Consider the following 22,727-nt stretch of genomic DNA (forward strand, 5'->3'; position numbering starts at 1 on the left):
CTTTAAACACTGCTGCAAAATGCATAGGTACTGTTTTTCTTCCGGATGCTTAGTTTGTAAATATTCTGCTGACTGTGAAGGCTATACACTTTCCTTCTCTAAATCTCAAGACAAGATAACCACTTTGGGGCTTCCCTGGTGGTGCAGTGGTTAAGAATCCGCCTGCCAATGCAGGGGACATGGGTTCGAGCCCTGGTCTGGGAAGATCCCACCTGCCGTGGACCAACTAAGCCCGTGCGCCACAACTACTGAGCCCACGTGCCACAACTACTGAAGCCTGCGCACCTAGATCCCATGCTCCACAACAAGAGAAGCCACCGCAATGAGAAGCCCGCGCACCACGACAAAGAGTAGCCGCCGCTCGCCGCAACAAGAGAAAGCCAGTGCGCAGCAGCAATGAAGACCCAACACAGCCAAAAATAAAATAAATGAAATAAATTTTTAAAAAAGATAACTACTTTGGACATGATTAGTCATTAATAAAAATGGATATAACTCCACACTTCAAATAATCTTTGGGAGTCAATTATGAGTTCTGCTGAGATCATTTCCTCAACCTCATTACATGGTTAATAGTTTGTGCAGGAAGTAGTAGCAGTGGTTCTGCCATCAATTTCCTTGTTGTTTCATATGCTTTCATTATGGGCAGTATCTCCAATCCAGGGTTTCTTTCAAGACTGCCTGTTTTGTGAGGACCAGTTTAATTAAAACTAGAGAGCAGAAGTCATGAACGTAATGAGCACTCATTAACTGCCATAGGCGTCAACACTCCGTTAAGTGAACAAACATCCTCTCTTGCCCCAAGTTACCTCAGAGATCACGCAAGGGCTTCCCTGGTGGCGCAGTGGTTGAGAATCTGCCTGCTAATGCAGGGGACACGGGTTCGAGCCCTGGTCTGGGAGGATCCCACATGCCGTGGAGCAACTGGGCCCGTGAGCCACAACTACTGAGCCTGCGCGTCTGGAGCCTGTGCTCCGCAACAAGAGAGGCCCGCGCACCGCGATGAAGAGCGGCCCCCACTTGCCGCAACTAGAGAAAGCCCTCGCACAGAAACGAAGACCCAACACAGCCAAAAATAAATATAAAATAAATATATAAATAAAAGATTATTAAAAAAAAAAAGAAATCACGCAGGACTCATGATTCTGAAATACAGATCAAGTGAGGGTATCAGTTAACTATTAACAGCTTTCTCGATCCACATACTAAATATCTATAAAGTGTAATGTCTTACTTGAAAGCATAAAACTAACATGCTCTTCCTGCAGCACCAAGGAGCACCCTACTTACTCCGCATGGGCCTCTGACGTATACCACACGTTCGAGACCCCTGCAGTGGGCAATGCGTGGTCTCTCAAAGTGTGTGACCAAAGGAGTGACAACCAGAGAATCATAAAGTTGTAAAGAACGTCAAGATTACCTACCACAATCTTCTTACCTGAGAGATGTGTCCAATGTACAACCACATACAACTGGCCTGAGATCTTTAGAAAAAAGCTTCTTGATAAATTTTTTAGCAAACAAACCAGTAATACCTCAGCACTACTTTGTAATGTGGAAAGAAGAGTTCAGTCTAAACATGGACAAGCTGAGTTCACTCGGCACAGATGAGGGGAACACAAGCCTCCGCCATCATTCTAGTGAGCACAACCATAATGGTAGACTTAATCAACCACGTGAGTTTCTAACTATGATCAGAAATCTCTACCAACACATGGTAAAAATATCAAGTGTAAGTCTGAACTTGAGAGGAAGAACTGGACATAGACTCACCTGTAACAAAGTGAGTGGGGCTAAGTGTGGGGGGAGAAGAACCAGGACACGGTCATACAAAGAAAGGCAAAAGAGAGTTCCAGAAAGGCATGTATGATCAAGGTCAGATGCAACAAGCTCAAAGGATATCAGAATCTAAAAACAACTACAGGATTTTTTAAGTATGATCACTTAATGATCTCTGGGAAGGCTGATTAAAGTGGTAGATGAAAGAGCTAGATAGGGAGGAAAACAGGAGTTGAGGGTGAAGGAAGTAGAAGCAGTGTTAACCAGTATCATTAACCAGTACTACTATCCATTATTTCAAGTGATTTGGCAGCAATGGGTAGGACAACGTCAGATAGAAATGTGCCTAAAATGGTTAAGCAAGGTCAAGAGACAGACTAAGGGGAAAGGGAAAATGGTAAACTCAAAATCTGAATGGAAAACAACCCAATAGAGGAGAAAAGATTCAAGACCCAGAGAGCTATGGAAAAGACCCTGAGGTAACATATTCACACACAAATTTTGCCCTGAGTTCCCATGGGTTAACAGACTCACTCAAATCTATCAGTTAAGAACCTCTGGAGTATAGGATTAACTGAAAAAGAGGACAAATGCTTTCTTCCAAATTAGAAGACAAAGACAACACATTTCAGAAAAAAGGGAAAGAGGGAGAAATTGCAGGAGCTCACATCAGCTGGCCTGGATCCCAGAGCAGCGTTTTCTGAGTATGTACTATATGCCGAGTAAGCCACAGAGCACGGTTGAGAGAAAACATTCCAATAAGCCAGGGAGTGCAATCCAGCCTAACCCAGGGCTGTGGCCCAGCTAAGGACAGGTACCAAGGGAACCCAGAGGGAGGCAACAGCCTGGCCTAGGGTGCTGAAGGCAACACTTCCCACGCGGACGGATGGCACATGACCTCCTCCTGGAGAGACAGCAGCCAGCTGGGCAATGAAGGGAGAGAAACACTGCGCAGAAGCAGCACCAGCAAAGGCACAGAGGACACAGCCCGTTCACGCTATGCAGGCGCACCGTACGGGCAGAGCAACATGGCTACTGTGGTGCCAGACAAAGGTGGTGGCAGCAGCGGAACAGCAAGGCAGAAGGAAGCTAGCTAAGAGCAAGAAGGAGAGAGCCTGTCTGTCAGCCAGAGTCTGGCAGACAAGGCGCAGTAGGAAGAACAAGTGAAGGTGCCATCAAAGAAAAGTGAAGGCTTTCAGCTACTCAGGCCAGCGGCAGGTTTATGTGTAAAAAAGGTGAAGAAAGTAGTAGCAAAGCCTGACTTAGAGACAGACAAGATGTACAGACTGGGATGAGAATAAGCAAGACTAGAATAACAGGAGGATTTCATGTCTCGGGTGACTACTGATAAGTAATAAATGCCACCAGGAGCTGAAAGGTGCAAGAGAGGACCCTCGCTAGGACAATTAAAAGAATTTTTCAAAGTCAACTCTTTGGGCCTCACTCTCCTCAGCTAGCAAATACTGTCTCAGCAATAAATGTGTGTTCTGCTGTTGTCCCGCCCAGTTCTAAAGTTCTATGAGTCTATGATTTGCCAATCCCAGCATTCCAACTGGTATGGGCATCAGTAAATGTGCAAACACACAAAGGAGTATCAAATCATGGTTTGTAGAGAGGCATGTAATTGGAATGACTGGTTGACAGATCCAACCTTCCTATTTTTCTTTTTAAAAGTGAAATACAATTGTTCTTTTAAAGGAGAAGAGTATATTGGGGAGTTCTCTGGTGGTCTAGCAGTTAGGATTCGGCGCTTTCACTGCTGTGGCCCGGGTTCCTTCCCTGATCCAGGAACTGAGATCCTGCAAGCCACCCGGCGCAGCCAAAAGAAAAAAAATAAAAATAGAGAATATTGATAGTAACTACAATTTAAGCCACTTAATGAGTGATGCTGCTTTTTATGTTTTTAAAAACAGAAACCAACAACAATATTATAAGGAAAACCAAGAATTCACTTATGGAATTTCTTTATCCAAGGCAACCAAACAGCTTTGGCAAAGGGCTGGTAACTCCCTTCTCTAAGCTGTCCTGAGCATCAACTAGGGATGTACCTGCACTGACAGGTCACCCCCTTCAGTAATCTCTAAAGAGGGGGCTAAGCTCTCAGCAGGAACTTGTAGAGAGTGTTTCCCTTGCTGAGCTACTTTCACCACAGTGGAATAACAGCCAAGCACTTCTAGAGAAAAAAATTAGCTTGTAGCAAACTATCAAGTAGATAACGATCTCAGTGAATTTTAAAATAAATATAGGGACTTCCCTGGTGGCACAGTGGTTAAGAATCCGCCTGCCAATGCAGGGGACAGGGGTTCGAGCCCTGGTCTGGGAAGATCTCACATGTGTGAAGCAACTAAGCCCGTGCACCACAACTACTGAGCCTGCGTTCTAGAGCCCACAAACCACAACTACTGAGCCCATGCACCTAGAGCCTGTGCTCCACAACAAAGAGAAGCCACCGCAATGAGAAGTCTGCGCACCGCAACGAGGAGTAGCCCCCGCTTACCGCGACTAGAGAAAGCCCGTGTGCAGCAACGAAGACCCAATGGAGCCAAAAATAAATACAATTTGAAAATAAATAAATAAAATTAATATAATATTACTACTATATTTTAAACATAAGTACTAATTAGCTTTTATAGAACATTCTTGAGGAAAATAAAAACCAATATTCCCATTTCATAGATAAGGCAGCTAAATATAATTAAAATTCTAGGTCACTAAATGCAATGTGGTGTCCTGAATTCAATCCAGGAACAGAAATCGGTTATTTGCGGAAAAATCAGTCAAACGCAAGTAAAGTCTGTAGTTAACAATACTGTACCAATTTTAATTTCTTAGTTTTGAAATGTACAAAAGTTAAGGGAGATGTCAACATTAGGGAAAGTTGGGTGAAGGGACTATGAGAACTCTCTATACTAACTTGGAAACTTTTCTGTAAGTCTAAAATTACTCCAAAATAAAAAGGTTGTTAAAAAAATCCTGGGTCATCGGAAGTTAAATTCCCTAACTTCTCATTCAGTTTCAAGATGTAACTAAAAATGTACTCAAATCAAGAGAAAAATGTTCTTTGTGTTGTATGAATGAGAAAAAGTTAATTTCCACAGGAGGTGTGATAATTCAATGCCACAAATATTACTGGAATTACTCAAAGATAACCTAGAAACTAACATTGATTTGAACTGTAAAAAAAAAAAATGTCTTGTAGGCTCATGAGATACAAATTACTCAATTTCAGCTCATTCTGATTATATGGTCTCTAAAATAAAGTCACCTTGTGTCTCCATCTGTATTCAGAAAGCCTATAGGGTCAAAAAAGGTCCAACAGAGAGAGTCATACAATGCAGAGAAGCACCCCACACTAGCACCAAATAGATATTCAATTAGTAATCAAGCCAGGAAAAACGGCCTCAAGTTAATAAGCATATTCCAAGTAAATGAAATACAAGTAAAGGTAAAAACATGAATATTAATGATTAATGAAAATTAATCAAGCAGCTGTCTATAAGAAACCCACTTCAAATAAAAGTATATAGGTAGGTAAAAAGGAAAAGAAAACAAAAACATATACCATGCAAATACCAATTAAAAGAAAGCTGGAATGGCTATGCTAGCATCAGACAAAGCAGTCTTCAGAGCCAAGAAAACTACCAGGGATAAGAGGAACATAAATGAAAAATAGGGTCAAGTCACCAAGAAGACATAACAATCATAAATGTATATGCACCAAACATCAGATCTTCAAAGTACATGAAGCAAAAACTAAACAAACTGTAAGGAGAAATGAAGAAATCCACAATTTTAGCCAGACTTCAACACTCTTCCCTCAGCAACTGACAGAACTAGTAAACAAAAAATCATCAAGAATATAGAATTAATGTATAACTGATTCACTTTGTTGTACACCTGAAACACAACATTGTAAATCAACTATACACCAATACAAATTTTTAAAAAGAAAGAATATAGCATTAAACAAAAAAATCTAGCTGACATTTGAGAGAACACTCCACTCAATAACAGCAGAATAGGGACTTCCCTGGTGGCGCAGTGGTTAAGAATCCGCCTTCCAATGCAGGGTACACGGGTTCGAGCCCTGGTCCGGGAAGATCCCACATGCCGCGGAGAAACTAAGCCCATGTGCCACAACTACTAAGCCTGCGAGCTGCAACTACTGAGCCCATGCGTCACAACTACTGAAGCCCGTGCTCCGCAACAAGAGAAGCCACCACAACGAGATGTCCACGCACCACAACGAAGAGTAGCCCCCACTCACCGCAACCACAGAAAGCCCGCGTGCAGCAATGAAGACCCAATGTAGCCAAAAATAAATAAATAAACAAATAAAAATTTTAAAATAGCAGAATATACATGTTTTAAGTGCGTAAGTAATATTCACCAAGATAGACCATAAAACCTTAAAATTCTTCAAATAATTAACATCATAAAAGCATGTTCTCTGACCATACTGGAATTAGACTAGAACACAGTAACATGATAACAGGAAATTAAAGAACATACTTTTAAATAACCCATGAAACAAACAGGAAGATTCAAGGGAAATTAGAAAATGTTTTAAACTGAATGAAAATGAAGGTACAACATACCAAAATTTGTGGGATGAAGCTAAATTATGGCTAAGAGGGAAGTTTATAGCATGTGTATATATAAATATATATATACACACATATATATAAGGAAATATGTATATTGAGAATACGTATATTAAGAAAGAAAAATAGTCTCAAATCAATAATCTAAGCTTCTACTTTAAGGAATTAGAAAAGAAAAATCAAAATAAACCCAAAGAAAGAAATAAGGCAAAGAATAAAAAATAAAATAAAAATTAAAAAATTTTTTTTTTAAATAATGAAATCAAGAAGGAAAGACAATAGAAAAAAAATCAACAAAACTAAAAGCTGGTTCTTTAAAAAGATTAAAAACTTGATGAACTTCTCGCAAGACTGGCAGAAAAGAGAGAAGACAAATTGCCAATATCAGGAATCAAACAGAGGACACAGACCTCCACAGACATTAAAAGGATAAAAGGAACACTACTGACAATTCTGCACACATAAACTCAGCAACTAAGTTGAAATGGACCAATTCTTTGAAAAGCACAAACTACTAAAATAGAAGGGAACGATTCTTAATTTGCTTTATGAGGCCAGCATTATACTAACACCAAAGCCAGGCAAGGACAATGTAAGAAAACTACTTACGTATACCATATAATAGATGTAACAATGCTCAACAAAATATTAGTAAAGTGAATCCAGCAATTAATTTAAAACGAGTAATATACCATGACCAAGCAGGGTTTATTCCAGGAATGCAAAGCTGGCTCAATATCCAATAATCAAAAATGTGATCTACCACATTAACAGACTAAAGAAGAAAAAACACACAGTTATATCAGTAGATTCAAAAACCACTTGGAAAATTTTAACACCTATTGAGAAAATTCTCAGCAAACTAGAAATGGAAAGAAACTTCCTCAACACAATAATGGACATCTACAAAAAAATCTACAATAGACATCACACTTTATTGTGAAAGACTGAATGCTTTCCCCCTAAAGTCAGAAACAAGGCAATTGTACTAAAAGCCCTATCCAGTGCAATAAGGAAAAAAAAACAAATAAAAGGCATACAGAATAGGAAACAAAAAAATTCACTATTCACAGACACGATTACCTACACAGAAAACCTCAATAAACCCACAAAAAAACTCTCAGAATACGTGATTTTAGCAAGATCAACAGATAAAAGTTGAACACAAAAATTAATCACATCTTTATATACCAGCAATGAATAAAAAGAAACTGAAATTCTTAAAAACACCATTTACAAAAGTTCAAAAAATATGAAATAATTTATGAATCTAAAAAAACACGTACAGGATATGTATGCTGAAAACTACGAAACACTGATGAAAGAAATCAAAGATGTGCTATACGTAAATTCTATCTCAATTTAAAAAAAAAAATCAAAGATAATCAAATAAACAGAAACACACACCATGTTCACAGACTGGAAGAATTCAACACAGTTAACATGTCAATTCTCCATCAAACTGATCTACAGATTTAAGGCTACTCCTATCAAAGCCCAGCAGAATTATCTGTAGACCCAGACAAGCTGATTCTAAAATGCATGGAAAAGCAAAATGACTAAATAGCAAAAACAATTATTTTTAAGCTGGAGGAACCACCTTGTTAATTTTTTAAGACTCACAGTAATTAAGACAATGTGGCATAGGCAATGGGATAGACCCACAGATCAATGGAACAAAATAACAGTCTAGAAATAACCCACACAAGTAAGGTTAATTGATTTCTGACACAAGTGAAAAGTCAATTCTATGGAGAAAGGGTATCCTTTCAACAAATGGGTTTGGAACAAACCTGACAACTATATAGGGGGAGAAAAAAAAAGAACCCCTACCCAAATCTGATACCTTATACAAAATTAACTCAAAATAAATCACAGATCTAAATGTACAACTATGGCATTTTTAGAATATAGGAAAAAAATCTTTATAACATGAGATTTTATAAAAGAAAGAGTTCTTAGACGTGATACCAAAAAGTATGACCCAAAAAAGAAATAACTAGGAAGCCGAACTTCATCAAAATTTTTTTCTTTGCAAAAAAAAAAAAAAAAAAAAAAAAAACCCAAAAAACAGTTAATAAAATATAAAAACTAGCTACAGGGACTTCCTTAGTGGCCCAGTGGTTGGGACTCTGTGCTCCCAATGCAGGGGGCCCGGGTTCTATCCCTGGTTGGGGAACTAGATCCCACATGCATGCCGCAACTAAGACCTGGTGCAGCCAAACAAACAAACAAACAAATAAATAAATAAATAAAAGACTACAGACTGAAAGGAAATGTTTGCAAATCACAAATCTGACATAGGACTCATAACCAGAATTATAAAGAACTCTCAAAACTAAGAAAATAAAACAACTCAATTAAAAATAAGCAAAATCCTAAAATAAATAAATAAATAAAAATAAGCAAAGTCTTAAACACCCAAGAGTATACAAGAATGGCAAATAAACAAATGAAAAGTGTTCAATAACAGTAGTCACTAGGGAGGGACTTCCCTGGTAGTGCAGTGGTTAAGAATCCACCTGCCAATGCAGGGGACACGGTTCCATCCCTGGTCCAGGAAAATCTCACATGCCGCAGAACAACTAAGCCTATGCGCCACAACTACTGAGCCTGTGCTCTAGAGCACGAGAGCCACAACTACTAAGCCCATGCACCTAGAGCCTGTGCTCCGCAACGAGAAGCCACCGCAATGAGAAGCTCGCTCACCACAACAAAGAGCAGCCCCCGCTCGCCACAGCTAGAGAAAGCCCGTGCACAGCAACAAACACCCAACGCAGCCAAAAATTAATTAATTAATTTTTTAAAAAACAGTAGTCACTAGGGAAATGTAAATTAAAACCACAACACCACTACACACCTATTTATTAATGGTTAAAATAATATCTACTGACATTAACAAGTGCTAGCGAGGAGGCAGAGCAACTGAACTCTCATCATTGCTGGTGGGAAGTCAAAATGGTGCAGCCACTCTGGAAAATAGTTTGGCAGTTTCTTATAATGTTACCACATGACCCTGCTCCCACTCCTTGGCATCTACCCTAGAGAAATGAAAATTTACTTTCACACAAAAACCTGTACACAAATGTTTTATAGCAGCTCTATTTATCACCATCAAAAACTAACAGAGGGGCTTCCCTGGTGGCGCAGTGGTTGAGAATCTGCCTGCTAATGCAGGGGACACGGGTTCGAGCCCTGGTCTGGGAGGATCCCACATGCCACGGAGCAGCTGGGCCCGTGAGCCACAACTGCTGAGCCTGCGCGTCTGGAGCCTGTGCCCCGCAACGGGAGGGGCCGCGATAGTGAAAGGCCCGCGCACCGCGATGAAGAGCGGTCCCCGCACCGCGATGAAGAGTGGCCCCCGCTTGCCGCGGCTAGAGAAAGCCCTCGCACGAACCGAAGACCCAATACAGCCAAAAAATAAATAAATAAATAAATAAAATAAAAGTAGCTATAAAAAAAAAATTGCTTATTAAAAAAAAAAAAAAAAAAAAAAAAAAACTAACAGAACCCCAATGTCCACCAATGGAAGAATGGATAACTGTGGCACATCCATACAACAGAATACTACTTGGCAGTAAAAAGGAACAAACTATTCATACCTGCAACAACCTGGATGAATCTCAAAGTGACTAAGCTTAGTGAAAGGAACCAGCCTCAGGAAGTTACATACTAGGGGCTTCCCTGGTGGTCCAGTGGTTAAGACTTCGGATGGGGGTTGATCCCTGGTCGGGGAGCTAAGATTCCACATGACTTGCGGCCAAAAAACCAAAACATAAAACAGAAGCAATACTGTAAAAAATTCAATAATGACTTTAAACACGGTCCACATCGAAAAAAAAAAAGCTTAAAAAAAAAGTTACATACTGTATGATTCCATTTATATGACTTCCCCAGAAGACAAAAGCACAGTAAGTGGCTGTCCAGAGTTTAGGGGTGGGGGAAGAGTGTGACTGCACAGGAACAGCAGGAGGGAGCCTTTCTGGGTAATGAAATTGCTCTGTATCCCGACAGTGGTACATGAATCTACACGTGTGTTAAAGTCCAAACAACTGTACATCAAAAAATACAAATTCGGGGTAGTCCCCTGGTGGCCTAGTGGTTAGGATTCCGGGCTTTCACTACTGTCGCCCAGGTTCAATCCCTGGTCAGGGAACTGAGATCCCGCATGTCACAAGCCCAATATACATACATACAAAATATATTTTACTACACGTTAATTTTTTTCATTAGCATACAGTAAAACCCCTTAGAAAACCTCTCTGACAGTATCTACTAGAGTCAAACCACATGTATACCCAGCAAATCCACTTCGGGTATATGCTCAACAAAAAGGAACACTCTTATCCACCAAAAGCATGTACAGGAATGTGCATATCAGCTTGATTCATATCAGCCATAAAATAAAATAAGCCAAATGTCCATCAACATTAGAATGGATAGATTGTGGAATAGTCACGCAATGGAAACCTGCACGCCATGGAAAAGAATGATGACCTGCTACATCGACAACCCGGATGCATCACAAACACCACGTTGAGCCACACGGCACCAGCACAGAGGACTTTCAAGTGAAATTCGGAAGCAGGCAAAACGCATGAGAACAGCGGGAGGGATGACGAGGAAGGGAACAAGGGCACAGTCTAGGGTACTGGGAACATTCTTTATCTATATTCTGTATGTTGAAATACTGGTCCCATGGATGTACACATACATAGAACACTGCATCACAGAGCTGCTCTCTGCAGCTTTACCCACTGTCAAACTTAGCTAAATCACGTAAGGTTCTAGATCTTTACTTCCTCAGGTCACTAAGGCAAATGTGCACTAGACAGAGTAATGACTAAACCTCATTTCGTCACGGCAGCTATTTCTACAACACAGGGAAGGCCTCTAAGTGCATCCCAGTATACCCCAAGATCCATAATCACACCATCTGACCTCAGGATACACTGTATGGTGGCCTTCAAACATTAATAACATCTCCTTCTTGCCACCTTTTCAGCAATGAAAGAGGATTTACGTTATTACAAATGCTCCCTACACTACATGTTTCTCTGACTTTAAAACTGTAATATCACTGTTTGAAATGTACTTTGATCCCTACCCCAAACAGCTTCCTTTTATAAACCTCTAACAGCATTACAGAAATAGCCCTAAATTCCCATTTGAGCCCTCCAAAAGTGTAAATTTTGTGTAATTTGATATCCCAACAGCTAATAACACGGATCAATTTCCACAATACAAAAATTTTGGTAAATAATATGTGTATGACTTAATTTTGCACACCGATTCAACTACAGAATTCTGATGGTATAAATATTTTTATTTTGTGTAAATACCTAAATGTTTAACTGTTAAAGACTGGGAAAAGCCAAAACCAGTTTTATTTGAAAAATTGTTGGTAATATCAGATTGTAAAAGTATCATTCACCTTTTTGATCCATAAGTAATGTTCATTGTAGAAAAGTCTTAAAGCTTGAGGCATGTGCAAAAAGGAAAAAAGAAAGCCATCAGAACTTCCACCACGAAATATTTTGATGTGTATACCTTATCAGACTTTCCTATGCAAACATATATACACACAGACACTTTTTTTTTTTTTGGCCATGCCATGCGGCTTGCAGGATTTAGTTCCTGGACCAGAGATTGAACCCGGGCCCTCAGCAGTGAAAGCTTGGATGTCTAACCACTGGACCGCCAGGAAATCCCCACAAACACTGTTTTCTATTTTGTAAGCTTCTCTCTTTCTTAATACATCATGAACACTATGAAAATTACGTTTTAAAATAGAAATGCAAAAAAGTAAGATATTTTCATGATACCCGTCACCTACCAAGTTTTTATTCAGGGCTAACCCTTTACTGTCACATTAGAGCAGACCACCACACTAGGCTGTTAGAGCGGGACTTGTCCAAGACGCATGTCATCATTTTTACATCATCATTTCACAAGTGGGAAAGCTTCATCAATAACATCCTGCAGCAGAGCCCTATAAAGCAAGCCAGGCCAGCCTCCTGAAAACGACCATCAAGCACATGCACAGCACTGTGTGCCACTAGCCACTGTGTAAGCACCTTCCAGCCTCCATGCGTTTAATTCTTCCAACAACCCTAGGAGCCGGAAGCCATACCACCTAGAAAACCGGGGCGTGTGAGGCTGTGCCTGAGGGCACAGAACCTAACAAGTTTGTGTCCCCTGAGCTTTGTACACCAGAGTTTTGTTGTGGGCCGAAGACTCTATAAGCTATGTTTTCCTACTTATCCTACAGCCCTCATTTCTTTGTAGAAGCCACCTACATGCAAAAATGCCCTCTTCGCCTCAGAAGCCGCCTCTGATGAAGGTGGTCCTGGGTCTAACGCTCAGTGCTGTGCCCAGCACACTGGGCAGTGGGCCTAAGACCCCTCCTGAGAATCAAGACAGTCCTTCCACTCTTATTTCTCTTAGACACCTTCTGCCCCGGTGACCCAATATGAAATGGAAACATGCACCCCAAGAATCATAAGTCTCTCTGGGAAATGCAGGGCCAGTACCCATTCACCATTACTTGTTGACAAACGCTGTCTTGGGTGCCTGTTCTGCTCTAGATAAGGTGTCCCAAAAAGCTCACCATCCGTAGGGTAACAATTCAGAGGTTTCAGAATTACATGAAGAATTTTTGTGATTGGCATCACCCTGTTACCATAAAGAGTATCTCTGATGCACTATTATTAAGACACTTGTGAAGAAATTTTAAAACTAAAGACATAGCTTTAAAACTTTGAAATATAGTAAAACAGAATGTTTTTAAAGGTTCAGGTCACAACTCAACAGTACATAAGTAAAATAATATTAATAATTCATTAATAAAATACAACCAGCATTTTATTAATGAAATTGAACGGAATAGAAAAGATCAAAAAGTATCAGAGTATTATTTTGTAAAACCTGCTGTGTGAGTGTGTGTGTGGTATATTTTATTGCTCATAGTGGGTCATGGTCAAAACTCTGGATTCATAAGTTTAACAGAAAACAGTCCTGTCAAAAATAATACTAGGTGTATGGTTATGTGAGTTCAAAAAGTGTAATTAGAATAATAACTGAGGGCTTCCCTGGTGGCGCAGTGGTTGAGAATCCGCCTGCCAATGCAGGGAACACGGGTTCGAGCCCTGGTCCGGGAAGATCCCACATGCCGCGGAGCAACTCAGCCCGTGCGCCACAACTACTGAGCCTGTGCTCTAGAGCCCATGAGCCACAACTACTGAAGCCCGCGCTCCTAGAGCCCGTGCTCCACAACGAGAGAAGCCACCGCAGTGAGAAGCCCGCGCACCGCAACGAAGAGTAGCCCCCGCTCTCAGCAACTAGAGAAAGCCCGCGCGCAGCAACGAAGACCCAACACTGCCAAAAATAAATAAATAAAATAAATTATGAAAAAGAAATTAGAAAAAAAAGGATAAGTGAACGGTTATTTTAGCCAAATATTGCAAAGTAATGGAGAATTATTAAACCTGAAATAATGGTATGAAAGGCTAGTATAAGAATTTTTATTAAATCAATAAAAATGGGTGTATTTTACATCCAACTACAGCCAATATTATAAACACTTTTGTACAGAATTTGTTTAGGCAGATCTCCCAGCCCCCCCTCCCCAGCAGCAACAAACACTGCCCTTAAGTTACACTCCGTCGATGCAAATGCATAAGCCTCACCCTGGATCCCAAGAACTACACCTGTTTCGCTCTCCAGTGTACTGGAAAATGGCAACCTCCAGGGCTACAACCCAGCACCCAAAACAAATCTGACAACATAATGTAAAGGAAGCTCCAACTGCAGAGAACACTGTGTATTCGTATAATAGTATAAGCATCAGAGAGCCATGCCATATGCAATGATTTCTTATCTGCTCTCACTACACATCGTTTCCAACACAACATTTAGAATCCCGCATAAAACAATTTCTGTCTCGGAATTTGGCACACAAATAAATACTCCTGATGAGGCTTTTGTTGTTACTGTTGCAAATGTCTTTAAAACAACTTAATTTAACAGTCCTAACAACATAACTTTTGAAAAAACCCATTATCTTTCAGGAGACAATTGAATGAGTGGAAATGACTGCCAACTGCATACCCACGTACCAGTACTGTGTCTTGTAAAGTGCTGTGACCAAGAGCGGAATAAAAGTGGCAGCAATCCACAACTGGCAGAGGCAGTGTGTGCTAGCTGCCTTCAAAAGGAAAACAGAAAATATTACTACTCAAATTCCTTAAGTTCAAACCCTAAATATATACCTGAGTGACCAGACAACCAATTACCTCTAAAAACTTTTTAAAAGCAGGGGTGAAGAGCCAGGGCCGCCACCTCCGAAGACTGTCAGGTTATCTTTCAAATGACCGTTTTGGAGAAGAACAAGAAAACTTCTAGGAGGCACTTCCCGATGATCATTCGCCAGGCGTGGAGGAGGTGGGCACCGCGAGGGAAGCCCCGCTCGTCACCTGACTCACAATTATTCTGGAATTGCACCCGAATAACCTCAAGGACGACCTCGGCGCGGGGCGACACGGCACCAGCCCGGATCCGTGACAGCGCCGTGCAGGTGGGCAGGCGGCGCCGCGCTCGCGGGAGATGCGGCACCTGGCGCGCTGCAGCCCGGCCCGAGGCTCGGGGCGCGGGTCGCCGGCGCCTCCCACCCCGGCCCGCGGTCCTCGCCGGCCCCGCGGGAGGCTGTCAGGGCGCCCGCCGCCCGTGGCCCCCGCCCCGCGCCCGCCCCCGCCCCACCGCCGCTTACCTCAAAGTAGCCTCCGGGGGCGGCGCCGCCCGCGCCCGCGCCGAGGGGCCCGTTGGCCGCCGCCGCGCCGCCCGGGGCTGCCAGGCCCGTGGCCTGGGAGCCGCGCAGCGCCGCCGCCGGGCCGGCCTTGCCGCCGCCCGCGCCGCCGTTGCCACCGCCCGAACCGCCGCCGCCGCCCCGCTTGTTCTTCCGGCGCTTGGCCCCGCGCTTGGCGTCGGCCGGGCTCATGGCGGGCGGGTGGGCGGGCAGGGAGGGCGCGGAGCGGGCGCGGGGCCGCGGGCGGCGGCGGAGGGCGGGGAAGGCGGGGAAGCTGAGGCAGCGGCGGGGCGCTCCGGCCGGCCGCAGGCGGGGGGCGCTGCGCGGGGTCGCCTCCGGGCGGGGAGGGCCGGGCGGGCGGGAATTGCGGGGCGGCCGCTGGGCGGGAGCAACGGCGAGTCCACCGGGCCCGGCGCCGCCGCTGACCAGAGTTAGAGTCCAATATGGCGGACACAAGGGGAAAGGGATCCCAGTTTACGTCGGGGGAGGGGGAAGGAGCGGCGGGGAGGGGGAGGGGTGTGGGCGCCCTCCTCCCCCCGCCTTACTCCGCCCTCCCGAGCGCCGCTCCCCCCCTGCCGCGCCCTCCCCGCCCGCCGTTAACTTGCGCCGGCACGCAGGGCACGCCGGGAGCTGGAGTCCGCGCGCCCACTCTGCCGCTGGGGGCGTCCGGCGCGGGGACCACGATTCCCGTCAGGCCGCGCGCGATCGAGCGCCCGTACGCCGCGAGAGGCTGCGGCAGGGGAGCTGGATGCGGCGGTGACGTCACCCCGCGCTCTCACCGCTCGGCCCCACCCGCGCCGCGCGGCCTTCTGGGACCTGTAGTTGGGCGGAGTGGCCCGGCCAGCTCAGGGCCGCGTCGCCCGCGGTGGATGAACTACAAGGCTGGCGGCGAGGAGTTCCGCCTCTTTGACAGGCTCCCAGACGCCCCAGCGCCCCGCGCCCCCGCCACCGGGTCCGCAGGCCGGTCCGGTCCCTGGGATGCGCCGGGCGGGCAGCTTTGGCTCTGGCCCGCCAGGAAAGGCCCTGTGACCTTGGCCCGGCTCCGGGTTCGAATCCGCCTCCTCCACTGGCTGGCTCTGTGACCTTGGGCCGGGCCCTTCGCCCGTGTCCAGGTGACTCACTGGGACGAGAATGACCCTCCTCGTGGGCTAGGCGGTTCCGGAGGGCGCCTGGAAAGCGCTGCTCCGGGCCGCCGTCGGGTCGGGGACCGGCAGACCTTGCCGTTAGCTTAGAACCCCTGGCCCGGAGGCGCCCTTCCCAGCTCGCCCTCTCCCTGAGGTCCCGTGCAGCCGTCGCCCGGCCTCCCGGTTCCTTCCGACGCTGCACGGTCCCAGGGCGGTCCAGCCCTGTCTCACGACCTCGCAATCACCCCACCGCACAGGCCACGAACCCCGTCAGACCCTCCCGGGCCTTCCAGTGGGGCCGCTCCGTCTGGACCCTCCTCCTTCCTGGGCCCCTTGCCCATCATCAGCAAGCCCCAGGTACAGTTTTGCCCTTAGACCCGGACCACGGGAGTCCCTCGCCTGCGTCCCACCCATCACAAACACCCAGACACAAAAGACATCTGTTCCCTTCTTTGGTTCCATGGCTGGTTACGGGACCGAGATGCAGAGGAGCTTGGTGCTAGGATGTATAGTACGAGGGCCTCCATTTGCCCTGTTGCCTGGGCTCCCCACCGTTAGCTCTGGGCCTGCCAGGTCTCACTGCCTGGCCGTTACCCTTGCCCCAGCTGCAGCCGCGGCCTTCTAATCCCCTGACCCGTTCTTCGCACCACAACCGGAATGAGCCAATGTGATCAAATTAGCCCTCTGTTTAAAGCCTTTCAGAGATTCCATGTTATGTAGGCAGAATAAGACCTCTCACCCCTCCTGGAGGGTCTTGAATGACCCTGCTGCTGAAGGTAGAGTTTGAGAGGGTGGGTGGGGTGCCTGCCTTAGCACCCCACTGGGTGGGCAATGTTTTGGGCTGCCCCCTTCCCCATACAGGCTGGGTCAGACACTCCCCACTCGCACAGCCCCTGTGCCTTCGCTTGTCAGAGCACATTGCGCTGGATTGGGGTTCTCGGTGCTCACCAGTATCCCCAGAGAAGTCAAGTCTTGGGCCGGGGGGAGCATGGGAGTGTCTGCGTCCTGCACCTCTGAACCCCAGCTCCTGCCAGGCAAGGGCTGGGCACACATCAATCCAGTATTTGCTGGATGAATGAATGACATAATAATGACCGTTTGTCAAGCAATTATGCACCAGCCACTCTGCCTCCTGCTATATCATCTCATCTAATCCACACAACCATTCTCGAGATAGGCACCATTAGCCCTATATTATGGATGAGAAACTAAAGTTCAAAGATGGTGAGGGATTTGCCCAAAGTCACCCAGATAGTCAGAGGCAGGGCCCAGATTCTAATTCAGATGTGGCTCAGGTGTGACTTTTGTGTTCCAGCAGAGCACAGGGTGATACAGGCAAGAGTCCTTCTGGCGCCTGGGGACAGGAGCAGCCTCTCTGGGGAGGTGAGCTGAACCAGAGCCAATCACCGTCAGAGCAAAGGACTTTCAGCAGTGCGAGACTCAAGCAGGGGGAAGCTCAGCATGTCCCTGGAACCAACAAAAGCAAGGTTGGGTTTTATTCTAAATAGAGCTGAGAGCCATGCAGGGTTTTGAGCAGGGACTGTCATGGTAGGATGTATGTTTCTGAGAAAACTCTGGCTGTTGTGTGGATGTCAGGGGAGCGAGACTGGAGGCTGGCGCAGCAGGTGGAGAGGGGTGCTCCTGGCAGACAGAAGTTACGAAGCAAAGGCATGAAGCAGTGGTTCTCAACCTTTGTTTTTCATTATCTCCCCGCTAAGGAAAAATTAAGATACTAAGGAGAAAATACTAAGGAATAAGATTTTGTCTGGTAGAGTTGAGCTTTGGGAGGGCCACAAACCACTGTAATATCTACAATTTCTTTCTCCTCTTAAGAATCAATTTTCACCCCCTTGAGAACCAATAGGAGATATATATATATATATATACATACACATATATATATACACACACATATATATAAATGTATATATATATATATAAAAAATAAGGAATTGGGTCACACAGTGATGGAGGCTGACAAGTCCCAAGACCTTCAGTCAGCAAGCTGGAAGCCCAGGAGAGCAATGGTGTAGTCCAAGTCCAAGTCCAAAAGCCTGAGAGCCAGGAGGGCCAATGGAGTCGTTCTAGTCCAAAACCCAGCAGGTTTAAGACCCAGGAAGAGCTGATGTTTCAGTTTGAGTCCAAAAGGTAGGGAAAAAAATGATCAAGCTCAGAGGCACTCAGGCAACAGGAGTTGTCTTTTTGTTCTATCCAGGCCTTCAACTGATGGTATGAGTCCCACCCACAGGTGTGTTTTTTTGTTTTTTTTAATTATTTTTGGCTGCGTTGGGTCTTCGTTGCTGCGCACGGGCTTTCTCTAGTTGCAGCGAGTGGAGGCCACTCTTCCTTGCGGTGGCTTCTCTTGTTGCAGAGCACAGGCTCCAGGCGCGGCCTTCAGTAGTTGCGGCACGTGGGCTCAGTAGTTGCAGCGCACGGGCTTTGTTGCTCCTTAGCATGTGGGATCTTCCCGGACTCCCTGAACCCATGTCCCCTGCATTGGCAGGCAGATTCTTAACCACTGCACCACGAGGGAAGTTCCCCACCCACACTGAGAAGGGCAATTTGCTTTACTCAGTCTACCAATGCCAATGTTAATCTCATCGAGAAACACTCTCAAGACACATCCAGAATTATGTTTAACCAAATGTCTGGGCACCCTAAGGCCCAGTCATGTTGACCTAAACTAACCATCACAAGGGAGAATGCAGGACATAGGGCCAGAAAGGTCTATGTATACTCTTAAAAGTAAAAGCAGTTCAGTCTGCCAGGAGTACAAGTGGTCACAGGGACTTGTGGGCAGTGACCTTGGAGAGGATTTAGGCATGGAGATGGCCACTCAAAGCACCCTCATGATCTGGAATGCTCTTAGAACCACTTACAGGAAAAGGCGGCATATGTTGGATATTTTTGTAAAAGTCAAGTTTTATTACTTTCATGTGCAATAAATATTAACCAAGATATAAATATGTACTAGTAACACAAAACAATTTTATAAGAAAAATTAGATAAGTTCATAATCTCACAATTCATAACCAGGGAGCATTACATAATAATGAATCATTACCTAGAAAGCCTTTTCTAATTTCTGGCTTTATTAAGTCTGCAGAAAGAACAGTTGAGCACCTTTGCTCAAGCCATTTCCTTGCCCCAGGCAGAACTACGGCAGCAGGCTTCCACCCCCAAGGAGAGCATAGGGAATTCTCTGTAGAAACTATACAATGCAAGAGCAGCAATGGGCATATTAATGTTTGGGGATCCCAAAGAATCAGGCAGTTCTTGATGCTCACCCAGAATTGAAGCCCACAAGTCAAAAGCTCTGCCCACCTGGAGCTTCTAATCAGCTTTTAAACATGTCACTTGTAAACATGAAGGGACAGTGAAAGATCACCAGTCATTTAAGAAATGGCTCAAGTGTGGATAGAAAAAATGTGTGTGCAGGGGGGCAGGCAAAGAAACTGTTAATGGAAGGAATCAAAAACTTCTTCAAAAACTGCTAATAGCCTCAGAGATGTTTAAGAAAGGAGTCTTGAAAATTAAAAATATAGCCAAAATTGTAAAAGAAATTCAATAGAAGGGCTGCAAGATAAAGGAAATTATTCAGAAAGCAGAACAAAAAGACACAGAAAATCAGAGAGAAATGAGACTTAAAATCTCAATCCAGGCGGTCCAGCAACTTTCCAATAAGAATTCTAGGGGAAAAAATGAAGGGAAATAACTTTTGAAAGAAATAATACAGGGACTTCCTTGGTGGCTCAGTGGTTAAGAATCCACCTGTCAATGCAGGGGACACGGGTTCGAGCCCTGGTCCGGGAAGATCCCACATGCCGCGGAGCAACTGTGCCTGTGCGCCACAACTACTGAGCCTGCGCTCTAGAGCCCGTGAGCCACAACTACTGAGCCCGTGCGCCGCAACTACTGAAGCCCATGTGCCTAGAGCCCATGCCTCACAACGAGAAGCCACCGCAATGAGAAGCCTGCGCACCGCAATGAAGAGTAGCCCCTGCTCGCCACAACTAGAGAAAGCCTGCACACAGCAGCGAAGACCCAACGCAGTGAAAAATAAAGAAAAATTTTTAAAAAGAAATAATACAATTTACCAGAAGTAAGGACTTGAATGTCCAGATTGAAAGAGCCCACCAAGGAAAGTGGTTAACTGTAGAAAACCAGAGATGAAAAAAAAAAACAGCCTAAAATGCTCAGGAAGAAAAACAGAAGTCACATTAAAAAAAAAAAAAAGGCAGGAAAAAAGAACCTCACTAAATGTCTTAACAGTAACATTCGAAGCTAAATAGTGGAGCAGTGCCTTCAAAATTCTGAAAGAAAATCAGATACACAATAGAATTGTGTAGCCATCCAAACTGTCAATCATGTATGGAGACAAAAAACAATTTTGGACAAACTATATTTTTCAGACTGCAACATAGTAAAAAACCCTAAAATACCAGTAGGTCTGTTTCTCACATACGGCCTAAGGCTGTTAAGTGTCTCTCCTCCACCTTTTAGCTGAGATGAGGACTAACCAGGGACAGGTGCTCCAGTGCTCAGTGGGAAGCCCTAATAGTATCCTAAAGGTGGAAGTGAGCCAGTGGTGAACAGAACCTTACCAAACTGCAGTACCGCCCTGACGTAGCTTAGTGCACGGCCAGATGAAGGTGAGGATCACCTGCTCCATTCGCCTAGCAGAGGAAAATAGCATCTGCAGCCTCTATGATTTTTTTTTTTTTTTAGCTGCACTGGGTCTTCTTTGCTGTGTGTGGGCTTTCTCTAGTTGTGGTCAGCGGGGGCTACTCTTCTTTGTGGTGCACAGCTTCTCATTGCGGTGGTTTCTCTTGTTGCAGACCATGGGCTCTAGGTGTGTGGGCTTCGTAGTTGTGGCTCATGGGCTCTAGAGTGCAGGCTCAGTAGTTGTGGTGCACAGGCTTAGTTGCTGTGCGGCATGTGGGATCTTCCTGGACAAGGGCTCGAACCCATGTCCTGCCTGCATTGGCAGGCGGATTCTTAACCACTGGACCACCAGGGAAGTCCCCAATTTTTTTTTCTTATGCACAAGTTCAGCTTTCAATTAAAAATTTCTAGGCATATCAAGGCACATGGCCATTTTACTGAAAATAAAAAGACAAAAGACTACAAAAACTCATAGGTGAGTCACATATTGGAGTTGGTAGGCAAAGACTACAATAACTATAATTAATATGTTCAAGAAAATAGAGGAAAAGGTATAAAAAAGATGAAAAAATTGAGAATTGTGATCTATAAGGAAATTAACTAGAACTGAAAAAGTAACTGAAATTGACTTCAATAGATTAATAGCAAACTAGACACAGTACAAGAGAGGATTAATGAGTTAGAATTCATATAAAACAGTTAGTTAGCACAGAGAGAAAAAAAACAACTGATAAAACAGAAAAGAGAATAAAAAATACATGAGACACAGTTGAAAGTTTAACATGTGTAACTGGTGTCCCAAAAGACAAGAAGAGAGAATGCCACAGAAGCAGATTCTCCACAATTGGTGAGATATTCACCCAGTTTCAAAAATCTCTGTGAACCCCAAGCAGAATAAGAACAAGCAAAACCACACCTGAGCACATCATTACTAAACTGCTGAAAACAAAGAAAAAACTCAGCCAAAGAAAATAGTCACATATCTTCAAAGGTATGTGACAGATGACTGCAACAGAAATGAAGCTAGGAAACAATAGGATGACAAAGAGTAATTGGGGAAAAAAAACTGTCAACTTATAATTTTTAAAAATTGTAATGTATTTAACACAATATATTCAAAATATCATGACCAAAACATGTAACCAATATAAAATTACTAACAACATATCTTAATACTCTTTTTTTTTTATACTAAGTCTTCGGAACCCTGTGTGTGTTTTATACTTGCAGCCTCTCTACACTTGGATTCATCGTGTTTCAAGTACTCAGCAGCCACATGTGGCTCATGGCAACCATATTAGACAGCAACCTGTAATTTTTTACTCAGAAACAAAAATATCATGCAAGAATGAAGGTAAAATAATGGCATTTTCAGATTAACAAAAATAGAATTTATTGCCAGCAGGAATTCACTAAAAGAAACACTAAAGGAAATTCTATGGGCAGTAGGAAAATTATTCCAGATTGAAATGGAGGAATAAAGACCAAAGACATACAAATGGTGTATATATATATATATGCATATATATATGACTTTATATATAGATATATGAATGATAATAGTATGCTAGTATTTTTTTCATTTAAAAAATTATGGTAAAATAATACAAAATTTACCATTGTAATCCTTTTCAAGTGTACAATTCAGTGGCATACCTACATTCACAATGCTGTACAACCACCACCATTATCCACTTCCAGAATGTTCCACCATCCCAAACAGAAAGTCTGTACCCATGAAATAACAACCCC

The 22,727-nt window shown here is 44.1% G+C and overlaps 1 protein-coding gene and 1 long non-coding RNA gene across 5 annotated transcripts in view; one reads left to right on the forward strand and one right to left on the reverse strand.

The window, feature by feature from the left end:
• Window positions 1–15,208, reverse strand: part of FAM193A (family with sequence similarity 193 member A) — a 173,475-nt gene extending 158,267 nt beyond the window's left edge. For 2 of the 3 annotated variants that reach the window (XM_059923728.1, XM_059923727.1), the window contains exon 1: window positions 15,151–15,208. The gene's annotated coding sequence lies outside the window, so the exon portion shown is untranslated. The remainder of the gene's footprint in view (window positions 1–15,150) is intronic. The other variant, XM_059923729.1, reaches the window with a different exon arrangement.
• Window positions 15,209–16,114: 906 nt separating this feature from the next.
• Window positions 16,115–22,472, forward strand: LOC132366180 (uncharacterized). Of its 2 annotated transcripts, none has more exons than XR_009503406.1 (4): window positions 16,115–16,298; window positions 16,568–16,667; window positions 17,626–17,797; window positions 22,206–22,472. It is a non-coding gene; the product is annotated as an uncharacterized LOC132366180 (long non-coding RNA). The 2 variants fall into 2 exon arrangements; XR_009503405.1 differs by having other exon boundaries at window positions 17,629–17,797.
• The last annotated feature ends 255 nt before the right edge of the window (window positions 22,473–22,727 follow it).

Source organism: Balaenoptera ricei, chromosome 5 (genome assembly GCF_028023285.1).
Source record: "Balaenoptera ricei isolate mBalRic1 chromosome 5, mBalRic1.hap2, whole genome shotgun sequence".
NCBI lineage: Eukaryota > Metazoa > Chordata > Mammalia > Artiodactyla > Balaenopteridae > Balaenoptera > Balaenoptera ricei.